Source organism: Muntiacus reevesi, chromosome 17 (assembly GCF_963930625.1).
Source record: "Muntiacus reevesi chromosome 17, mMunRee1.1, whole genome shotgun sequence".
Classification (NCBI taxonomy): domain Eukaryota; kingdom Metazoa; phylum Chordata; class Mammalia; order Artiodactyla; family Cervidae; genus Muntiacus; species Muntiacus reevesi.
Genome location: NC_089265.1, coordinates 52,074,385 through 52,098,951, shown reverse-complemented (window position 1 = coordinate 52,098,951; position 24,567 = coordinate 52,074,385). Strand labels below are relative to the sequence as shown.

The window sequence follows — 24,567 nt, the reverse complement described above, 5'->3', positions numbered from 1 at the left end:
CTTTTACTGTAATCCTGAAGCACAAAAGGTATTAATAAGTGAGAAGAGGTGGTTTCACACTGTATGTCTTCACCATCAGTTATATTTTTGATGTTAAATCAACATGATCATGAGAGATGATTTTGCATGTGTTCAATTGGAACTTCATGATTTAGCCAATCTGTTCACCAATCTGCATTGTTTCAGAACCCTGATGAAACCCTCACAAAGCTTAAGGTCACCCTGGTTCTGGACATGTGCCAAAAAGAGTTTCACCTGAAAGAAGCATGGGCCATGCTGCTACTGCTGCTCTTGACAGCTGAGTTCCTTGAAGCTCCTGGTAAGTGACGGCAGGCCTTGCAAACTTCCTCCTCCAAAGCCCCCAGTGACGACCCAGAGTGTGACCCCTCCTCCAAAGCCCCCAGTGATGACCCAGAGCATGACCCAGAGTGTGGCAGAACACAGAACCCACAGCCACGCCAGCTGCAATGGCATGGCCATCAGACCTGGCTGCTAGGGAGCAGCAGTAGGGGAGCCCACAGCAGATGGCGGAGCCACTGCTGGTGGCTGAGCTCTGGGTGCTGGCCTGGGCACAGCTCTCATCCTGTGGTGTCTGCTGGCCAGAGGGGCCATGCTGAAAGTGCAGCTTCTAGAAGAGCAGCACTCTCAATGTATCTGAATTTTCACATACTGAGATTTCCTACAGAAAGGATGACTGTGTTTTATAATCTGATTACTTCTGATTGGCTTGTTTTTTTTTTTTTTTTTTGGTATTGTACAATATGTTCTGCTGATATAAAACACAGGTACAAACCCAATAAGTGAGAAGAGATAAACTGGAGGTACTGGGGTACAATACAGTACGTTAACTCACCCCTGACTTCAATTGTAGCTCATAGACTGAAGTCCCAGCTGGGTGGAGAGAAGAGTGATTTCCTGCCAGTCAGTGTAGCTGCCGAGTCAGAAGAGAGAGGGACCACTTGCTCCTCCCTGCGAAGGAAGGCAAAAGTCCCTTCATGTCACACAGAGCTACAGAGAGCCGTCTGTATACCAGCCCCGTGCATTATTTCAACTGTACATTCAGTTGTGAATTACAAAGATCCGAATAATATGGATTTCAAGAAAGCAATTTATTTCTCACCCATAAACGACAATTCAAGAAGTCTCTCTGGTGGCTCCTCATTTATCTGGGAGTCAGGATGCTTCTAGACTTTCACTGCTCCATCTCTGGGAAGTGGCTGCCATCCTCATGGCCCAGCATAGTAGGCCAGCAATCATTCCATTTTTCAAAAACTATTATAGAGGAAAGACCATGGAAGAAACTTCAGGCTGTTTTCTAGTATCTAGTCTCCCTTTCCAAGTAATTGAAGCCACTTGGACGCTTGGGATAAAAATTCCATTCCCAGCCACTGTTGTAGCAAGAACTTCTGGTAAGAGGAGGTGAGAGACGAGAGATTCTTGGGTGTGCCATTAGAGACCGTGGCAGTGTACCACCCCTTACGCCCTTCGCTCCCTCAGGGACAAAGAGGGCAAAGGCCACCAGGACGTACAGTGGAGTCGCTACACCAGCCTTGCACTGCCTTTTACATGATTTTTATGAGAGAGAGAAGTCAGCTTGGATCTTTTCAGCCCCAGTCACTTGGGTGTCTGTCAAATGCTGCTGAGGCTAAGGTGTTCCTAACACACTCATCTTAAGGGAAATTCATAAAAAAGTCAGTATGTTAATTTACTATGGTCCAAGAGTTAGCTCCAAAGTTTTACCTCAGCCCTTTCTGTTGCACATTTAGTAAACATTTATCAAACATCTGCAGTGTTCTAGACGGTATTCCAGGCCCTTGGGGCAACGCAGCATGACTATGCCCTGAACCTTCCCTCAAGGACGTGTGTCATGTCGTCACTCAGTCGTGTCCGACTCTTTGTGACCCCATGGACTGTAGCCGGCCAGGCTTCTCTGTCCATGGGATTTTCCAGGCAAGAGGACTGGAGTGGGTTGCCATTTGAACTTACTGTCAAATAGAGGAAAGCATGAAGGGAGTGAATATGACTGAATGCTGGTCACATGCCCGGCACCACTGTAGTCGTTTTCACATGTTTTATCCTTTGCATCTCATGAAGTTTCTATGGAATCCTCATTTTATAGATGTGGGTGGACATTGTAGCTCCAAAGGGTGATAGAATTTACTCGGGGCGACACCTGTAACACGTGATAGAATCAACATTTAGGTTGGACTCATGAGTCGACCAGTGACCAGGCTGCTTCTTGGACGTGCATTTGACAAGCAAACATGCAAGGCCCCACGTGACAAGACCCAACCACTTCAAATGCTTCAGCTGATGTGTCGCTTCTTGAGAGGTTAACCAGCCATTAGAGTTGCCCCAATGTCACTGTGTGTCCTAGACCAAGTACAAGCTTGTTCTTTTCCTTCTGTAAGGAATGGTAAACCCACTTTGGACCACCACATCTCCATCATGAGCACAAAATTGTCACTTACAGGCCCCACCACTGTGACTACAGTCTGCATTTTATCTTCTTTTCTTACTGCCAAAAAAAGAAAAAACCCATAAAAACCAAAAAACAAACCAATTCACTGGACAGCTCCCTTCCTGACCATCACTTTTGTCTGCTCATCTACTCTGGACTTTAGTCTTTTCCCTACGGGCATTTCTGTGTCCATATTCCACATACATAAAATAGCATTTGGATCTTGTATCCTCCTCCATCCAATGGGCTTATTGTTCCTAATTGACCCTAAAGCATATAAAGCAGCCTGTCCAGATATTTATAGGATTATATCATCTCTTAAATCATATCACACCTTCTGCTAAAAGTATCCAGCTCTTAAATCATTTGAAGAAGTAATTCAATGTTCAGAGTCAAAGACAATCAGAAAGTCTACGTGGCATAATTTTTTTTTTAATTCAGTTGAAGCATTTATATGTGCTCAAATTATAACAGTAACTCAATGATCGCCCAGCACAGGGGCACAACCTGGTTTGTCTATCCATTTTGAGGGTAGTAAGAAAAGATGATAAATCCCTCCTTTTATGCCAAGCAGACTTGTCATAGATAATTATCTGAGTTCAGCCCAGCCGAGTCCTTTGTCAGCAGTTGTTATGAAGAAAGGGGCTGTGATCCCTTATATTATTTTATGGTAAAGTAAAACTAACAGCCCCCAGATCTCACTGGTTTCACAAAATAAAGACTTATTTCTTGCTCACATCATCTTCTGATTGGGTTTTTAATGGTCTTCAATGAGGTGACTTGGGGACCCAGGCTCCTACCATCTGATTGACTCTTCAGGGTGGTTCCTCTGCATTTATCCCAAAACAAGGGTAGTGACAAAGTGTGGATATCGTGTTACTGGTTTATGGTCAGGTCTGTAGATCATGTCATGTCCACCACGTTAAAGTTTCTAGATCCCAGATCCCATGACCCAATCCTAACTGCAAAGGAGGTTAGGAGACACAGTCTCCCGGTGTATCTGGGATGAGGAATGGGACTGGAGAGCAAAGAGCCAGCCTCTGCCCTACTCCTGGGGACAAGATTGAGGGCTGGCTGCCAGGTGAGGTGGCTGGCATATCATTGCACACTCCCCCAGATTGCCCAGATTCAGGCATGTCCAATTCATGTGAGGCACTGGCATTCTGACACAAAGGGAAGGGGAGATCTTGGCTGTGAATTTGATACTGCTGGTTTCTGTTTTTTCAAATAGGCTTGGGTTTCTCTTGGTATCCCCGCCAGCCATTTCCTATTCGCAGCCACTGCCACCCAAACATGCCTTTTTCCAATTCTGGAAGCAGAACTCTGAGTATCCTTGCCTTCTACCTCCCCAGATACCAAAAAGACCCATAAAACTTCATCCTGAAAAGAGAATTTTATTTCAAGGCTATGACTTTTGTTTGAAATAAATGTCCTATCTTTAGAAGGGATTCTCTCCCAAGACCATCAAGAAAGAAGCCTTCTCAAAGTGCTGAATCCTTAATAGAGGCAAAACGGCAGATGAGCTGAAATGTGTATTCTTCTGGACCTTGCGAGAAGCAGCCGTGAACTCAACATTTGGCTATGGCTGTATAGAAATCAGTCTGGTTGTCAGATCTGTTCACGAACATTCAGGTTCTCTTTCCAGAGACATAGTAAGATTGCACTTCCCTAATACTCTTGATGTTAGCAGAGCCTGACCTGGTCAATAAAATGTGAGTGGAGGTGACCTACCATTTCCAGGGAGCAATCTGAAGTGCTTGACTTGCCCTGTTCCTTCTCCTCCTTCCCCTCCTCCCCTTTGTGATAATCTGGTGATAATTTTTTTTCCACAGGCAGTAGTCCTAGAGGCTCTGAAACACAGAAACTCTGTCACCCCCAGTCACCACAATAACCAAAGACCCCTGGTGATTCTCACTGGACATGTAGCCATGAGAGAAAAATACACTTTATTAAGCCAACTGGAGATAGTTTGTTAGTCCGATTAACTTAATGGAACTCAACAGGCAGATAGAGGTCTCATAGTTTCTTTTTAAGAAAAATTTTTTTTCCATCTTTTTTTTTAGGACAAACTTTTTTTTCATTTACTTTTATTTTGTCATGAAAAGTTCATGCTTGCAAATTATATACAGACCATATTTGTGTGATTTTTAAAATGCACCCATGTAACTACAACCCCAATTCAGAAATAGAGCATTATTAGTACTTCCAGATTTCACTGACTCACTGATTCACCTCCACTGATTGCTCCTCCCTTTCCCCAAAAGATGATAATTATCTTATTTTCTGTTAATGAATCCATTTGCATTTCATAATCATTTTATCTCATATACTGCTTGGTTTTGCACATCACTTCACTTTATTCAAATGAAATAGTATTGTATGTATTCTCTTAGAACTTGCTTTTTTACCTAACTTTATGCTTTTAAGATTCAACCCATGCTGACACATAGAGTTATATTGAGTTATATTTTATTCTTTTATTCTTTTTTTTTTTTTTGCTGCAACTGTATGAATTTCAGGATGAATTGTAACAATATGAATTTATCCCTTCTCCTAGTAGCTGGCCACTTGAGTTTCCTGTTGGGAATTTTTGCCATTAGAAACTACAGTAGGACTTCCCTGGTGGTCCAGTGGTTAAGATTCCACCTGCCAAGGCAGGGGACATGGGTTTGATCCCTGGTCCAGGAAGATTCCACATACCTCTGGGCAACTAATTCTGTGTGCCACAACACTTTAACCTGCCTGCCCTAGAGCCCTGCTCTGCAACAAGAGACGCCTTCACAATGAGAAACCCATATACCGCAACTAGACAGTAGCCCCCACTCGCTGCAACTCAAGAAAGCCCATGTGCAGCAGTGAAGGCCAGCATAGCCAAAAACAAATAAATAAACCACACTAAGGAGAATATTCTGGTGTGTAGCCTAGTGTACATATGTAAGCATCTCTGTAAGGTGGACGTCTAGGGACAGAAATGCGGAGTTGTATTCACATGCTTTACTGCGTAGGATCAAATTGTCTGCCAAAGCAGCTGTACCAGCTCACTCTTACCACTAGCTTGTGGGAGAGTTCTCTTTGCCTTACATCCTTACCAACACTTGGGACTGTCAGCTTTTTTCTTCATTTGCCCCTCTGGTGGGTGTAAGAGTATCTTATTGTGGTTTTAGTTTGCAGTTTCTTTACGGTATCCTTTCATCACATGTGAATTCAAGGAACCAAACTGAGAAACCATGGAAAATGATTTGCCACAGTTATTCCTAACAACTGGATAAACTTCACAAACCAGGCTCCTTCATACAGAAGAGGTCAAATAATTGAAAAAGGCACAATTATTCATTTTTGGACTTAGAAAATACCAAAGGGCTTATGCTACTGTTTGTGTTGTAGGTTAAACAGCTATTTCATAAATGGCTCCTTTTAGAAGGTTAACGGTATTATCTAAAGCCAGGAGGAAAGCAAATACATTTCAAGGAAATTATAAACATTTCTTTTATCTTACCAGATAAAGAGATTCAGTATAAATCCTAATGCACCCACTTGGCTGTACACAATTTATAGCAGATGAAGAGTTTGAAACACTTTCATGTAAACAATCATAGATTTTTTTTTTTTTTGAAGGTTGCTAAAAGGCTCTTTGACACTCTTTGTAAGTGGGGAGCATCTCAGAGTAAGAACTGGTTCTGGATAATATCTGAATTCATTTCCCACTAGCAAAGCAGTTCCATTAAGCACTGCTTTCATTTTTGAAGCCTTTACTTTTATGTAATGTTTACATCATTGACACCTTCTGTTACAGAATCTCTAATATAAACAAGGGATGTAATAAGCCCTAATGTATTTTAATGAAATTTTAAGAGATGTGGCTATGGGATGAGGATAACCAAACGGGAGTAGAGATTAAAGCAAACTTTTTATTAAACACCTCAATTTGTGTGACAATGACAACTCTAAAATCAAGTCCAGGAAAGAATCATTCTCCCTGTGTTTATTCACCCATTACAATTCGATGAACTCCAAATGTCATCTGACTAGCCAAATTCTGTAATACAGCAATTCAGCAGAAAATTAGAAATTCAGCCCTGTTGGAAGAGAGATACAAAAATAAATATACTTTACTTTATAACATCTACAAGCTCATGTCAACTGTGAGTTTCATGAAACACAACAGTAATGCTATATGAAAAGCAAGTCTTTGTAACTCACCATCCTAATGTAATAACATGAGAAGGTGATCCACCCATGAACAAATTTTGCCTGATATGATTCAGCTAAAATGAGTTATTTGAAAGTGTGCTTAGCATTGATACCTGTGTGACCAAATTAAATAGAAGGGGTGGTAGGAACCACCCCTTAACTCTCATATCTATGTCTTTATTCTCTATGAGGCTCACTGGTGTTCTGTGGGAAAGATGCATGCGTTCCAGGCATCAGCAGTGATCATTCTGGCCTGAGAAATACCAGTGTACCAGAGAGTATGGCTTACGTAAGTGTTACTCAATGTGTGGTCCACAGACCAGTACCATCCCACGAATAAACTGTTACCAATCTCCAGTTAAAAAAAAAGTTGACAAAACAAGTTGAGAACTAAGTGTTTAAAAGTTATATAACAAAGGATATCGCTGAAATGGCTCAAGGAATGATTACTGAATTTGTCTTGATGTCTATGATATGTTATAAAAGAATTCAGTTCAGTTGCTCAATCGTGTCCAACTCTTTGTGACCCCATGGACTGCAGCATACCAGGCCTTCCTGTCCATCACCAACTCCTGAAGTTCACTCAAACTCATAACCATTGAGTCAGTGAGGCCATCCAACCATCTCATCCTCTGTTGTCCCCTTCTCCTGCCTTCAATCTTGCCCAGCATCAGGGTCTTTTCCAGTGACTCAGTTCTTTGCATCAGGTGGCCAAAGTATTGGAATTTCAGCTTCAAAATCAGTCCTTCCAATGTATATTCAAGACTGATCTCTTTTAGGATGGACTGGTTGGATCTCCTTGCACTCCAAGGGACTCTCAAGAGTCTTCTCCAACACCACAGTTCAAAAGCATCAATTCTTCGGTGCTCAGCTTTCTTTATGGTCCAACTCTCACATCCATACATGACCACTGGAAAAACCATAGCCTTGACTAGATGGACCTTTGTTGGCAAAATAATGTCTCTGCACTTTAATATGCTGTCTAGGTTGGTCATAACTTTCCTTCCAAGCAGTAAGCGTCTTTTAATTTCATGGCTGCAGTCACCATCTGCAGTGATTTTTGGAGCCCAAAAAAATAAAATCTGCCACTGTTTCCCCATCTATTTGCCATGAAGTGATGGGATCAAATGCCATGATCTTATTTTCTGAATGTTGAGCTTTAAGCCAGCTTTTTCACTCTCCTCTTTCACTTTCATCAAGAGGCTTTTTAGTTCTCCTTCACTTTCTGCCATAAGGGTGGTGTCATCTGCATATCTGAGGTTATTGATATTTCTCCCAGCAATCCTGATTCCAGAAGTGCTTCATCCAACACAACTTTTCTCATGATATACTCTGCATATAAGTTAAACAAGCAGGGTGACAACATACAGTCTTGACATACTCCTTTCCTGATTTGGAACCAGTCTGTTGTTCCATGTCCAGTTCTAACTGTTGCTTCCTGACCTGCATACAGATTTCTCAGGAGGCAGGTCAGGTGGTCTGTTATTCCCATCTCTTTCAAAATTTTCCACAGTTTGTTGTGATCCACACAGTCAAAGGCTTTGGCATAGTCAATAAAGCAGAAATAGATGTTTTTCTGGAAGCTCACTTGCTTTTTTGATGATCCAACAGATATTGGCAATTTGATTTCTGGTTCCTCTGTCTTTTCTAAATCCAGCTTGAACATCTGGGAGTTCATGGTTCACGTATTGTTGAAGCCTGTCTTGGAGAATTTTGAGCATTATTTTAATAAAATGTGAAATGAGTGCAATTGTGCAGTAGTTTGAGCATTCTTTGGCATTGCCTTTCTTAGGAATTGGAATGAAAACTGACCTTCTTCAGTCCTGTGGCTACTGCTGAGGTTTCCAAATTTGCTGGCATATTGAGTACAGTACTTTCACAGCATGATCTTTTAGGATTTGAAATAGCTCAGCTGGAATTCCATCACCTCCACTAGCTTTGTTCAGAGTGAAGCTTCCTAAGGCCCACTTGACTTCACATTCCAGGATGTCTGACTCTAGGTGAGTGATCACACCATCATGATTATATGGGTCATGAAGATCTTTTTTATATAGTTCTTCTGTGTATTCTTGCCCCCTCTTCTTAATATCTTCTGCTTCTGTTAGGTCCATACTATTTCTGTCCTTTATTGAGCATATCTTTGCATGAAATCTTCCCTTGGTATTGCTAATTTTCTTGAAGAGATCTCTAGTCTTTCCCATTCTGTTCTTTTTCTCTATTTCTTTGCACTGATCACTGAGGAAGGCTTTTTTTCATCTCTCCTTGCTATTCTTTGGAACTCTGCATTCAGATGGGAATATCTTTCCTTTTCTCCTTTGCTTTTCACTTTTCTTTTCACAGCTATTTGTAAGACCTCCTCTGGCAGCCATTTTCCTTTTTTTGCATTTCTGTTTCTTGGAGATGGTCTTGATCTCTGTCTCCTGTACAATGTCATGAACCTCCGTCCATAGTTCATCAGGCACTCTGTCTATCAGATCTAGTCCCTTAAATCAATTTCTCACTTCCAGTGTATGATTGTAAGGAATTTGATTTAGGTCATACTTGAATGGTCTAGTGGTTTTCCCTACTTTCTTCAATGTAAGTCTGAATTTGGCACTAAAGAGTTCATGATCTGAGCCACAGCCAGCTCCCAGTCTTGTTTTTGCAGACTGTATAGAGCTTCTCCATCTTTGACTGCAAAGAATATAATCAATCTGACTGAGGTGTTGACCACCTGGTGATATCCATGTGTAGAGTCTTCTCTTGTGTTGTTGGAAGAGGGTGTTTGCTATGACCAGTGCGTTCTCTTGGCAAAACTCTATTAGCCTTTGCCCTGCTTCATTTCATACTCCAAGGCCAAATTTCCCTGTTACTCCAGATGTTTCCTGACTTCCTACTTTTGCATTCCAGTCCCATATAATGAAAAGGACATCTTTTGGGGGTGTTAGCTCTAGAAGGTCTTGTTGGTCTTCATAGAACTGTTCAACTTCAGCTTCTTCAGCATTACTGGTTGGGGCATAGACTTGGATTACTGTGATATTGAATGGTTTGCCTTGGAAATGAACAGAGATCATTCTATCATTTTTGAGATTGCATCCAAGTACTTCATTTCAGACTCTCTTGTTGACTATGATGGCTACTCCATTTCTTCTAAGGGATTCTTGCTCACAGTAGTAGATATAATGGTCATCTGAGTTAAATTCACCCATCTCAGTCCATTTTAGTTTGCTGATTCCTAGAATGTCGACATTCACTTTTGCGTCTCCTGTTTGACCACTTCCAATTTGCCTTGATTCATGAACCTAACATTCTAGGTTCCTATGCAATATTGCTCTTTACAGCTTCAGAACTTGCTTCCATCACCAGTCACATCCACAACTTGGTGTTGTTTTTCCTTTGGCTCCGTCTCTTCATTCTTTCTGGAGTTATTTCTCCACTGATCTCCAGTAGCATATTGGGTACCTACTGACCTGGGGAGTTCATCTTTCAGTGTCCTATCTTCTTGCCTTTTCATACTGTTTATGGGGTTATCAAGGCAAGAATATTGAAGTGGTTTTCCATTCCCTTCTCCAGTGGACCACAAATTGTTGGAACTCTCCACCATGACCCATCTGTCTTGGGTGGCCCTACAAGGCATGGCTCATAGTTTCATTGAGTTGGACAGGGCTGTGGTCCATGTGATCAGATTGGTTAGTTTTCTGTGATTGTGGTTTTCAGTCTGTCTGCCCTCTGATGGTGAAGGATAAGAGGCTAATGGAAGCTTCCTAATGGGAGAGACTGACTGAGGGGGAAACTGAGTCTTGTTCTGATGGGCAGGGCCATGCTCAGTGAATCTTTAATCCAATTTTCTGTTGATGGGTGGAGCTGTGTTTCCTCCCTGCTATTTAACTGAGGCCAAACCTTTTTCATAAGGAATACAAAAGGATTGGTTAGTGACAAATTAAAACAAAATGTGTCTTTCATCATACATGGTTTGAGAAGCACTGATCTAGCAGTATTGTTAAAATGCAGATTCTTGACCACCAGTCCCACAAATCCTGACTCAGATGATGTGAGGTGAGATCTGTGAGTTAGAATTTCCAACAAGCTTCCTGGTGATGCTGCTGCTGCTGGTCAAGACCACATTTTAAGTAGCAAAGGTCTAGGACTTCCCTGGTGGTTCAGTGGCAAAGAATCCACTTGCCAATGCAGGAGACACATATTTGATTCCTAGTCTGGGAACATCCTGGACTTCCCTTGTGGCTCAGCTGGTAAAGAATCCGCCTGCAATGTGGGAAACCTGGGTTCAATCCCTGGGTTGGGAAGATCTCCTGGAGAAGGGAAAGGCTATCTACTCCAGTACTTTCACTTCAGTTCACTTCACTGGGAAGATCCTACATGCCGAGGGGCAGCTAAACCCGTGTGCCACAACTACTGAGCCAAGCCCTAGAGCAAGGGGGATGCAACTATTGAGCCCAGGTGCTGCAACCACTGAAGTCTGCCCACATAGAACCCATACTCTGCAATGAGAGAAGCCATTGTAATGAGAAGCCCGACCACCACAACTACAAAGAAGCCCCCACTCACCACAACTGGAGGAAAAAACCTACACAGCAATGAAGAGCCAGCACAGCCAGAGATAAATAAAATTGGGGGAAAAAAAAGTAGCAATAGTCTACACCCATCAAAATGCAACATGTTCCCCACCATCTGTCACTGGTGATTAACAAACCTGGACACTTTAACTTTATGGTCTCGGAAGGTAACACCTTTTGGATATTTATATTTGGCAGCTTCTGTGCTTTTAGGAGAATGTGAGAGTTACCACTGAGCATCCTCAGAGTGTTCTGCTCTTTAAGACTTTCCCAGGCTATCACCTTCTACTCTCTTGAGGACTGGCACTAGGGTGACAGTCTCCTGAATTTCTAGAGCTTCTTCTTTCACTGTTTGAAATCTTTGCCAGTGTGCTAACAGCCTACACACGCTGGGTCTCATAACCACATCAGGCAATGCCTTCTGGAAATAGACACGGATTATAACTGACATTGGTATTGACCCAGATGTTAAGGCATGCTTATAAAAGAGGGGAGAGACTTGATCTCTGGTACTGAAAACCAACAGTGACTACTGCCAAAGCTGTTCAGGTAACTTTTTGACAACTCACCTGAGTTTCTCTGTTGCACTTTTTAGAACACCAGCCCATCCAAGTTCTCTTCAAAATGAGCAAAGCCTTGCACTTAGGAAATTAACTGCCTCCGAATGCAATAGTCACCTTCTCTGCCTCTGTGAATATTTAGGAAGAACAACCCAGCAGTTCCTGGGCCTCTTCAAGACCTCCATCAGCATCATTGCCGCAGAAACGCAGAAGCTTTCTGCAAGGCAATTCCATTGCTAAGTCAATTATCACAGGATGTGGCAGGCTTTTAGAGAGATTAAACTGCCCTTTCTACTGAAAGAAAATGATGAATTCTCAAATGGGACCCCTCTAATAACCCATTTGCTCAGCTACAGTATACTCCTGTTGGCCAATTATCTAGTTTGATCCACATTGTTTGAATAAATGTCTTAGAATTCTGGGAAGGGATGCACAATTCAAAGAGTTGCTTGTGTAAGGAAAAGGGGCCAGTGGAGGAAAATGTTCTCAAGAGTCTGAGAGATTGAAACCTAATCTCTAAATCTAAGCCATGTAAAGCAAGTTCTAAAAGAGTAAGTTTTAAATTCTGAGTGTATCTCAGTGGCAGTGGTTCCTTTACTTGCATTTAGCTGCAACTAAATATTCATGTATGTACCCTTGGGTCTCAATTTCCCCATCTGTAAAATGGGAATAATAATAGTACCTACCTCATAGAGTTGTGGTAATGATAAAATATCCTTGAATTTATAAACGTCAACAGTTGAAAATAGTCCCTGGTACATAGTAAGCACTAAATAAAATTTCTCAGGATCAGGATCACATAGTTACAAAAGACCTTAGTGAACTGGTGCATGGCTAACTCATCGCAACCCACCCCTGCTCCTGGTAACTTGTATCCCTTAGCCTAAATATGAATATTTTACATGCTGGTATATACTAGGAAGACTACAGGCCAAATCTGTCCAACAGAAATATAATGTAATTCACATGTAATCATTTTATAAATGAAACTAACTTTAATATTTACAATTTAACACATTGCATCAGAATATTATCATTTCAGGGAATTCCCTGGTGGTCCAATGGTTAAGAATCCATCCACCAATGCAGGGGACACAGATTCCTGTTTTGGGAACTAAGATTCCACATGACTAGGCCCTTGCACCACAACTTGAGAGCCTGTATACTGCAATGAAGACCAGAGGCAGCTAAAAATAAATATTTTGTATTTAAATATAAAGAATTATATTTAAATATTTAAAAAATATATCCTTATTTCTGCATTGCATCAATATAAACATTATAAATGTGATAGTTTGCATTCTTTTTTTCACAATAAGTCTTAAAAGTGTGTTTATTGTTATAGTCATGGTACATTCCAGTTTGAATGCTATATTTTTATTGGGAATATTTAGTAAGAATCTAGAATTCATAAACACTACATTTGAAAAAGTACCTTAAAACATCCTTGGAACTTTTCCAGTAACTGAAGTGAGTTTTCTAAGAACTGAATTTAATTTGTTTCAGTTTAAAATTAAACAAAATTATAAGTTCATTTCTTCAGTCACACTGTCTACATTCCAGGTGCTCAAGAGCCAGGTGCTCAAGAACCAGTGGGGACCATACTGGCTAGCACAGGTGCAGACTTTGAAGACAGGCCTGCCACTTAATTATATGGCCCTAGGCAAGTTGTATGACTTTTCTTAGCCCCAGTTTCCTAATTTATGATTTAGAGATTTAGTAATTTACAAGAGAAGAAGATGCAATATCTACTATAAACTGTTCTCTTTAGTACTTCAGGTAATAGATCAAATATGCATGGCACAGTAACTAACAGATTGTAGTAAGTCATCAATGAATGGTGACTGTTTTTCTCCTGAACATTTAAATAAGAATATATTGAAATACCAAAAAAAAAAAAAAAAGCTGAAGAATTGTAGAGTGAATCCTATATGCTCACGATCTAGATTCTACATTCTTAACATTTGATTATATTTGCTTTATTGCATTTCCATCTATATATCCATACATCAGTCCATGTTACTTTCTCATGTATTTCAAAGTAAATTGTAGACATCAGTGCAATTCACCCCCAAAACTCCAACATGCATATATCATTAATTAAAGTTCAGCAGTTGTTTTTTATTTCTTCCTTTCTCTTTGACTTTTTCTCTTCCTGCCTTATATATTTCTATATAATGTATAGAGTGAAATGAACAAATATTAAGTAAATCATTGTATGACAATTGGTAATGCATATGACTATGTAAGCCAAATCTCTATCAAGATATAGAACATGTCTCTTCTCAGAGTTAAGAAGTTCTTCTGAGCCTTCTATGGAGAAGGCCAAACCTTCCTAACTTCTTCAACTCTTTTATTGTTTTAGATTCTTTTATATTTATTTGTTTTCTTGCTTACTATTTCATCTCACTTCACTTCAGTTTAGTCACTCACTCATGTACAACTCTTTGCGACCCTATGGACTACAGCACACCAGGCTTCCTGTTCATCACCAACTCCTGGAGCTTACTCAAACTCATGTCCATCAAGTCGGTGATGCCACCCAATCATCTCATCCTCCGTTGTCCCCTTCTCCTCCCGCCTTCAATCTTTCCCAGCATCAGAGTCTTTTCCAATGACTCAGTTCTTTGCATCAGGTGGCCAAAGTATTGGAGTCTCAGTTTCAACATCAGTCCTTTCAATGCATACTCAGGACTGATTTCCTGTAGGATGGACTGGTTGGATCTCCTTGCAGTCCAAGGGACTCTCAAGAGTCTTCTCCAACACCACAGTTCAAAAGCATCAGTTATTCGGTGCTCAGCTTTCTTTATAGTCCAACTCTCACATCCATACATGACTACTGGAAAAACCATAGCTTTGACTAGACAGACCTTTGTTGGCAAAGTAATGCCTCTGCTTTTTAATACGCTGTCTAGGTTGGTCATAGCTTTTCTTCCAAGAAGCAAGCGTCTTTTAATTTCATGGCTGCAGTCACCATCTGCAGTGATTTTGCAGTCTCAAAGAATAAAGTCTGTCACTGCTTCCATTGTTTCCCCATCTATTTGCCATGAAGTGATTGAACCGGATGCCATGATCTTATTTTTCTGAATGTTGAGTTTTAAGCCAGCTTTTTTACTCTCCTCTTTCACTTTCATCAAGAGGCTCTTTAGCTCTTCTTCACTTTCTGCCATAAGGGTGGTGTCATCTGCATATCTGAGGTTATTGATATTTCTCCTGGGAATCTTGATTTCAGCTTGTGCTTCATTCAGCCCAGCATTTCTCATGATGTACTCTGCATATAAGTTAAATAAGCAGGGTGACAGTATACAGCCTTGACATACTCCTTTTCCGATTTGAAACCAGTCTGTTATTCCAGGTACAGTTCCAGCTGTTGCTTCTTAATCTGCACACAGATTGCTCAAGAGGCAGGTCAGGTGGTCTGGTATTCCCTTCTCTTTCAGAATTTTCCACACTTTGTTGTGATCCACACAGTCAAAGGCTTTGGCATAGTCAATAGAGCAGAAGATATTTTTCTGGACCTCTCTTGCTTTTTTGATGATCCAGGAGATGTTGGCAATTTGATTTCTGGTTCCTCTGCCTTTTTAAAATCCAGCTTGAATATCTGGAAGTTCACGGTCCACATACTGTTGAAGCCTGGCTTGGAGAATTTTGAGCATTACTTTGCTAGCATGTGAGATGAGTGGAACTATCTCATCTATTAAACTACAAATTTCATCAGGCGACGCATGTCTATTTTATTCACCAATATACACCCAGCACCTTTGGGACCCCAAAGTGTTGGACACGACTGAGCGAATAAGCACACATACACACACACACACCCAGCACCTAGTACAATGCCTGGCAATTAGAAGGCTCACAACAAATACTCCTGGAATGAATTAGTGAATAAAAGAAGTAAAAAACTCAACCCTAAGCATGTTTAATTTTGTCTATATTTTAGTACATAGGGGACAACAGGCAAATGTTAAAGAGAGGCAGGAGCAGAAGCTTAAGAAAAATCACTAAATTCCAAGACACACCTCAAGCAATGTAGCAACCAAGTACACTGACTTCATTCCTGGCCAGCAGTACAATCTTGAGCCCTTGTCTCTGTCACTTTTCCAGTGAGCTGAATGGATAACCTAAAAGAAATCTGAAATTGCCCTTAAAAACTGAAATAAATTCTAATTCTAGTTGGGCTTTTGTTTTTATTGCCCAGCCCTTCTTAGATCTTCAGAACTAAGTAGACAGTGCCCTCTTCATCTCATGCCCCAAGTCCAAATGTGTAAGATATTAGTTTAAAACATTAATTTGTTTTGCTCTTCCCTAGTGGCTCAGACAGTAAAGAATCCACCTATGATGCAGGAGACCCGGGTTCTATCCCTGGATTGGGAAGATCCCCTGGAGGAGGAAATGACAACCCACTCCAGCATTCTTGCCTGAAGAATCCCATGGCCAAAGGAGCCTGTCAGGCTACAGTCCACCAGGTTGCAAAGAGCCAGACATGACTGAGCAACTAACACTTCCTGTATTTTTTTCCCCTCTTCCAAGGAGAGAGCCTGGTCTTTGTGTCCAGTCCCTTGCTTTAGATGAGTTTGTAATTCATAAATGTGGAAGCTGCCTTTTGGTAATTTGATGCTCAGGTATGTTTTCCAGAAGCATGGGATTCCTGAAGGAATCATCCTGGAAGGAGAGGCTGGGGGAATTTGAAGGTTGCTAGAGGAAGCAGAGAGACTTTCTCCAGACTGGAAAGGGGTTAGGGTAGACTCCTCAAAAAGTAAAATGCACACCAGCCCTCACAGGAGGCAGGCGGTGGGACCCCATAAGGGAATGACTGAGGGGTCCTGAAGGGGTTGGATTCCAACCACCAGCCTCCCAGGAGCAGTGATGAATGGGTCCCAGCTTTGTGAGGAAGCTGCAGAACTGGTTACCTTCACTGAGTCCCTCGGCTTGGGACACAAAATTTCGGTGATCGACCTGAGGTCCTGTCGTGTGAGGGCCTTTTGATATCTATGTAAGCTTCCTGGTTTGCGACAGGACCCTAAAGAAAGAGGAGGATAATTGCACCTTCATGGCCTTCTCCTCCCTGGCTAAGATGGGCTTTTCTTGCCATCTGGGAGATAGGGAGCCTCAGAGATGGATTTGCTTTGATTTCCCCCAAATAAAAAGATTGCATTTATTAAGCATTTGAGATAATGCAATAAGACTTAAATTGAGATAAAGCCAAAGAGGAGAGAAGAGAGAAATTAGGAGAAGTAGACGCATATCAAAAGGAGAGACAAAAAGAAGGAAGAGTGAAGGAATCAAGACAAAACTTGGCAGGTATTCAAATGGAAACCCACAGGCATAGATCTAAATAATTATAAGACTTAAAACAAGTTAACCTGTTTGATAATACATAGCCCACCCCCTTCCTGGACAAATACATATTCACAGTAATAGGGTGAAAAACTTTGTTTAAAGCTATGGTTTTCATATGACTGAAAGCCAACAAACTCTCATAGATGACTGGATATAATTACATTGTACATGTCTGAGTCTTGATGTGCTAGCAATGTTTGATAAGTAAGAGCACTGTCATTAACTCACAAAGATATTCCGTAAAATTTGCCTTCTTATGTTATAATCAATGTTTTTATATATTTTATGTTCTATTGACAGTAATTATAAAATAGACACATTTCTTGAAATATTATAGTTCTATGGCAAATTTTTAATTGCTAATTTCTATGTAGAGAACATTCACTCTGTAAGGGCAGGAGTAATGGGCGTTTTTAATAAAATTCCTTTATATATGATAAGCAAACATTGTATTTAGATGTGTATGATAGATTATTGCTACCACAAAAAATTATAGACTATTTTCATTTCAGTATATAAATTGGCATGTCATGGTTTTCACCATCTTTTAAAGCAATATCTAGAGCCATGTAATAGTATAAAGAAAAATACTTTTCACATTGTACCTCGATCCACATTCATACAGACTAGTAGTCATTTGGATTATTTAATTTTAGAAAATGTTCCTCAACCTTCAAGTGCCAGTGCTGTGAACATTGAGCTAATTTGTAAATACCTCAGGAACCACAAAGAAAAAAAAGTGGATGGAAAAAAAAAAGAAGAAAGTGGATGATCAGCACCTCTGGGAAATGATACTTGATCACACAAGACTCCGTCATATTCATGCTATCAGAGAAAAATTATTTGACAAGTTAATTAATTTGTCTTTTTTCTTACCTAAGCACTTGTGCCGCTCAAATCTTTTCCCACATTACTCCAAAGCAATGTTTGCCTCCAATGTAAGCAGCAGTGGTACAGCCTGGAAGACTTCATAGTTTTGGATGAAGTCACTTTTTTTATTTTAAGAACAAAGGAAAAGGAATGAGAAGTGATTTCCTGGGGACTAAACAGTGTTCATTCTGAGGGTGGATGTTTAGGGTGATGCTATCCCAGCATGGACCACTGGGTCTCCATTGACAGAGATGCTCACGTGTTCCTCAATGAGTTCATTAATGGCTGTGATAAGTTAGGCTCTCTAAAGTGTGAGGGCAGGGAAGGTACAAGCTCAGAACTGAGAAGAGGGGGAAATGAAAAGAGGGAAAGAGACTAAAAGAAACTAGATAAGACAGAACTGAAAGCTACTTCTCAAACCCCCAAGAAATTAAAGCTTCTACTCTTAATAATCTCAGTAAAAATGCCTCTAACCTCAAGATGATCTGTAGGTTGGGAGGATCCCCTGGAGAAGGAAATGGCAGCCCACTTCGGTATTCTTGCCTGGAAAATCCCATGGACAGATTAGCCTGGTAGGCTACAGGTCATAGGGTTGCAAAGACTTGGACATGGCTGAGTACACATACACACACACCCAACTAATGTAGTAGATAATTACATTACATGTAATTTAAATATATGGGCTTCCCTGGTGGCTCAGCTGGTAAAGAATCTGCCTGCAATGTGAGAGACCTGGGTTCGATCCCTGGGTAGGGAAGATCCCCTGGAGAAGGGAACAGCTACCTGCTCCAGTATTCAGGCCTGGAGAATTCCATGGACTGTACAGTCCATGGGGTCGCAAAGAGTCGGGCATGACTATGTAAATATATTTTCTCTTCTTGAAGAGGAAAATATATTTGCTATATAATATAAAAATATATTTCTATAGCAAATGGGATTTTCTTCTTCTTCCCAATTCCTTCTACTTTAACCTTAGACTCTCTCTGTTGATGGAGTTTGGAGATGCAGGTCTAGGATGGTAGAGACACAGATATCACACTTGGCATGACTGTTTCCCAGATTTAGGATTTCAGGGAACCTGAAAATTCATTAGGAAATTTGAGGGGGAGGGTAATTATAGGAAATCATATGAAATTGACCATTTGCTGAAGGGGAAGGGTAAAATGGGTCATTGAAAACAAACGTTGACCATCTATCATTTCCATCAATTCAGGAAAAAGACATTTCTAATACACATGTACACAGTCATGAAGGACCTAAAGATGATTTCTTTAAATTGATACATTTTTTAAAACTTATGTTCATTTATTAATTTGTTTGTTCATTCACTCGTTGCCAAGGTCTGGTATAAGCCTCACTGGAAACAGTACCATGTCCTTGGACCAACTTTTAGGATCCAGTGCCTGGGTGTATTCAACCAGGTTGAGCCAATGGCACTCTTGTAAGGTCTCTGCTGAAGGGTACTACAGAGTTCTGATTCTGCAAGACGCTTTTTTTTGGTTTGTTTGTTAATAGGTTGGTGAGGCATTTTACTACTAAACTGACAGAAGTCTAGAAATAATTGAATACTGTCATTGGATTAGCTTTAAACCATCCCTATGATTGCATCAACTCATCAAGATGTTTTTGGCTTATTTAGACACTAAGCGTAAGAAAACAGTAGTATATTCATCCCAGTTGAACCAGGGGCTAGGGAAGGAAAGAGAAAGGAGCACAATGTTGCCGTGAGAAATGTGGCCTGGTGAGCAGCACGAACCCTTGTGCTCCACGGGCCCGTAAGACAGTCAGACGACGGCAGTCCCAGAGGGGTGAGTAAGGACTTTTCGTTCAGCCTGAAAATTGAAAAAGGCTGACAAAGTGCTGACAGGTGGTTACAATCCCCTCCACAAAACAGGCCTGGTGTGGGACTACGTGGCCTCCGGACAGAACTGCCAAAGGGTGCGGGCTACCGAACTCGCATCTCTCCTCTTGCAGAGGTGTGAAGACCTAGGTGAAGCCCAGCCACACGGCAGACGCGGGGCACGGGTCTCCGAGGATGAGCGGGCTCTGAGCCCTGCACACAGGAGTGCTTTCCTCGCGGGGAAGAGGGGACGCAACGGCTCACGGGCAGTCAAGGTCAAGCTGGGTAGACTGATCACACCACTCACTGGTTTTAGACTCTGAGCCAATCCCTCCACTTCCCGGAACTTCCATTTCCACCCATTTAAGTTGGGCTATGCCACCTACAGAATTGTGTTACTGTAAGAATTAAATAAAATGTTGCAAAGGCAGTAACCTACTCAGTAGATATTGCTCTTTTCTAAGGATATGTATTCCTATCTGAATATGGACAGCCCATAATTCTCAAAATTTCTATGGACCCCTCATCTCATGAAATAACTATCAACATCAAAGAACAAGAAGGAAGTACCTGCCTGTCATCGTGGAGGATGGGCTGTTACCAAGCAGCTACAGGTGCGTGTGAAACTCTGATCCTCCAGACGCCCTTGGCCTCCTCTGTGACGCTCTAGCTGGCCCCAGCACCCGAGGCCGAGCATGAAGAATCCTGCTACAGGAAACATCCCGACTCATCAAGGAGAACGTCAGGGAATCAGATGTTCAGACTCATCAGAGAATGGCTCTTTACTGGGCCCCCTTTTTCCCTTCTGTCACTACTTGCCAGCTGAGCTGTCCCGTCAAATACACACTAGCTGCCTTCACACACGTGCAAAACACCAACCCAAAGCTCCCACTCAATGGTGTGAAGCAGATTCCTTCTATTTATAAGCAGCAGCCCAACAGGCAGGCTTCAGTCTGTAACTTGCAATTCTCAGCAAGCTGCACTAGAATAGAGATGTGTTCATAATTTCCAGTCACCCAGATTGTCACTTCAAAAAGAGAGTGATAGACAAATATGGTGCAACTCATTTATAACATTTTCCCATGTTTAACTTCCAAATTCGAGAGTCTGAAGCACAGTTGCCAAAAGCATTTTTTTTTTCCCCTAAAAGCAGTATTTTTTTTTTTTTTTCTTTCTTCCTTAGTCTCTTAAATGGTAACTGAATTTTTTCCCCTACTCTTTCTTCTTAGAGGCCAAGAGTTTTTCACTCCCGGTCTGCAATACCCTGCCTGGGCTATTGCCCAAATGGCTTTCACACTTAAAGTGAGAAAGAATTAAGTGCTTCTGCAATTGAAAAATGGTTCTGTCTGCCTTGGAGTCACAAAGCTGTCTTTACTGAACTATTGCTTGGAGACTTCAAAGCTAAGTGTACCAATGAGCCTATGATGGTGCCAAGAAAGTAACTAGAGAATGAAGGAAATCCCTTTCCAGAGCACACCCAGGTATATTCACCTAGTTTTCCCCACAAATGTTTAGGGGGGTGGAGGTTTCAACAGCTGACTCTGGTTTTCCTGTGAATTTAGCACAACCTCAAATAGCTGTCATCTTTATATCATTTCCACATAGTAATAGTCAGCTGGTTGTTGACTAATAAATACAATAATTTAGTTAGACGATTTCAATGTACTTCCAATATGATATTGAACTTATCCAAATGCCAGGAGAAAACACTGATCTCCAGTATTGATTATTCTTTTGAGAGCTAAACAAATCCCTTGCAGGACTTGGTTCTGTCCAAAATGTCCACTGAGACATTTGGCCCATGACTCATTACACAATGCATGTGTGCTGCATGTTAAGTCATTTAAGTCGTGTCCAACTCTGTACAATCCTGTGGACTGTAGCCCACCAGGCTCCTCTGAACAGCAAGAGGGATTCTCCAGCAAGAATACTGGAGTGGGTTGCCATGCCCTCCTCCAGGGGATCTTCCCAACTCAGGGATTGAACCTCTATTTCTTATGTCTCCTGCATTGGCAGGCAGGTTCGTTACCTCTAGTGCCACATTTAAATTGGTTAAAGTTTTATTTACATTATCTTTACTGTAATTGATGATGAAATTCGGATTTCACACTCATTCTTGTTCTTCCTCATCATAAAGTTCAGCAAGGTTACTCTTAAAGGATGAGCAACTGCTCTTAAGTATGAAAGTGAAAGTGAAGTCGCTCAGTTGTGTCTGACTCTTTGCGACCCCATGGAGAGTGTAGCCTACAAGGCTCCTCTGTCCATGGGATTTTCCAGGCAAGAATACTGGAGTGGGTTGCCATTTCCTTCTCCAGGAGATCTTCCCAACCCAGGGATTGAACCCGGGTATCCCGTATTGAAGGCAGACACTTTGCCATCTATATATCTACCTGATTACTGGCTTTGCATTTGTCTCTCAGTTATATCAATTTGATTGTGTATTATCGTGAAGTTGGTGGCCATATTTGAGTGCGACCACCAAGAACCTGGGTGATAAATTGTTCACTGCTTTGCCATTCACAGTTTAACACTTCAGTAAATCTCCAAATGAAGGATGATGTACTACCACCAGCTTCTGAAATGAGATATGTCAGTCTTCCGGTGCATTGCTTGCCCGTGGTTCACTACTGATGTATGAACATTCCAGGTTTCTGGCAGAAATCTTGGAGTTTTTGATCTTCTACCTCCTCCATGCCTTCTGTGAACACACATTCTCTCAACGTAATCTATGGTCATCTAAATTTTCTTCTGCCTTCTCCACAATGCACTCAAAAGTTTCATTTACATCTTCCAAAGGTAAAAATAGAAGTTCAAACAACTTACACACACTTCTGGGTGTTAGTTTCCACTCTCCTATATTTGTGTGCTAGACCCAAAGAAGATATATTTCTGGCATAGTGATGATGAAAAGTGAAAACAAGCATCCTTTTGCTTGTGCATGTGGTAAGAGTCATCAAATCACATTCGCATTTGCAATCTCAAAATCCATCGTGCACAACAAAGGGTTAGGGTCAAGATTTCTTTCCCATGTAAACACAAGTACTTTTTCATCTATGTGTTGATATATCTTGAAGTGTCTTCTCACTTTTCATTGTTAGTGCATAAATGATATAAAATAACCCAATATCACACTGTGCAGAGGAAATGACTGATCTGTGATAGTGCTGTCTTAAAGATGCCATTGCTGAATAACATGGAACTGGCCTTTAAATATGGAAAAGGCTGAGTGTCAAAGAATTGATGCTTTTGAACTGTGGTGCTGGAAAAGACTCCTGAGAGTCCCTTGGACAGTAAGGAGATCAAACCAGTCAATCCTAAACGATATCAACCCTGAATATTCATTGGAAGGACTGATGCTGAAGCTGAAGTTCCAATACTTTGGCTACCTGATGCAAAGAGTCGACTCTTGGAAAAGATCCTGATGCTGGCAAAGACCGAGGGCAGGAGGAGAAGGGGGCAACAGAGGATGGGATGATTGGATGGCATCACTGACTCAATGGACATGAATTAGAGCAAACTCTAAGAGATGATGAAGGACAGCAAAGCCTGGCATGCTGTAGTCCATGGGGTCCCAAAGAGTCAGATATGACTTAGCAACTGAACAAAGAACAACAAGAACAGTTGTCCAAGTTGTGTAAATGAGAATTCTTGTGTTATCTTGAGCACCAGAACTGTGCATAAGAAATAGTTCTCCACATGTGGTGTCTTTATGCACCTCAGACATTTCAATTTCATGCATTGAAGTTGGGTTTGGGGAATGACATCTGCTTTGAATTGTTTACTTGCCTTTTTAATTAATTCATTTGTGGTAGCATTAATAAGACCTCTTCATTGTTAATGTCATGGAGACTTCTTCAAAATACCTGTGATGATGTTTTATTTCATTCTTTTCTGCACATCTTTTCAACCTATTCTGGGTTTCTCTTACTTTCCCTTCAACAGCAATATTGTGCTTATGTTCTTCCATCTCACCTTGGATGACAATGCTATCCAACTCCTGACTAGTTGTACATTGGGCCTTGCAGAGTCTCCTCTGTTAAAGGAAAAGAAATGGGAAAAAGCCACTATAAGGCAACGCTGGCTTTTCTTTTTGTGGGTATACTATTTATGCCATGTTACAGTGAGAATTTTCAAAGATGTCACTTTGTCAAGCAAGTGTGTGTGTGTGTTTTCTTTTGTGACTGTCTGACCAGTGGTCACTGGTTTAATTGGCAGGGGAAATCTTGCTGATGTCTTATGGATTCAATTAGGTGGCTGATTGGATCAGCCATAGGAAGGCACCAGCTGAGGGTGTGGTGGTAGTCTGGCTGTTGGATAGTCACTCCCACTAAAACTGTACAAAGAGAGGTCATGCTCCTTGTGGTCTACCAAGGTTGTACCTGTATAGGACATTGATTCATGGGAAACATCGCCCATTAACGCTGGGCAATGGGATAGCTGTGGGGGAGTTCATCAGATGCCCAGTATCTTCCTCCTGCTGGGTTCTTATCCCCGACAGCCATATGGTAGGGAAGCACACCTGCTCTCACTCCTCCTGAACATGCTATCTGCTCCACAAAGTGTTTATATCAACACATTCTCTGCCCCTTTTACAAAGCAGCTTGACCAAGCTCCTCCTTTCAAATTCTGCCCTCACTGAACAACCCACGCACATTCAACCCAATGCCCTTAACGGACCATTAATGTACCAAACATATCAACATACCTTTCATTGTGAGATTCATCCTTCACTTCTCGTCCTCTGTGCAT

General features: G+C 41.3%; 1 pseudogene; it reads right to left on the bottom strand.

Annotated features, from left to right (window-relative positions):
- Positions 1–144: 144 nt before the first annotated feature.
- LOC136148349 (coiled-coil-helix-coiled-coil-helix domain-containing protein 2 pseudogene) lies at positions 145–24,567 on the bottom strand (annotated as a pseudogene).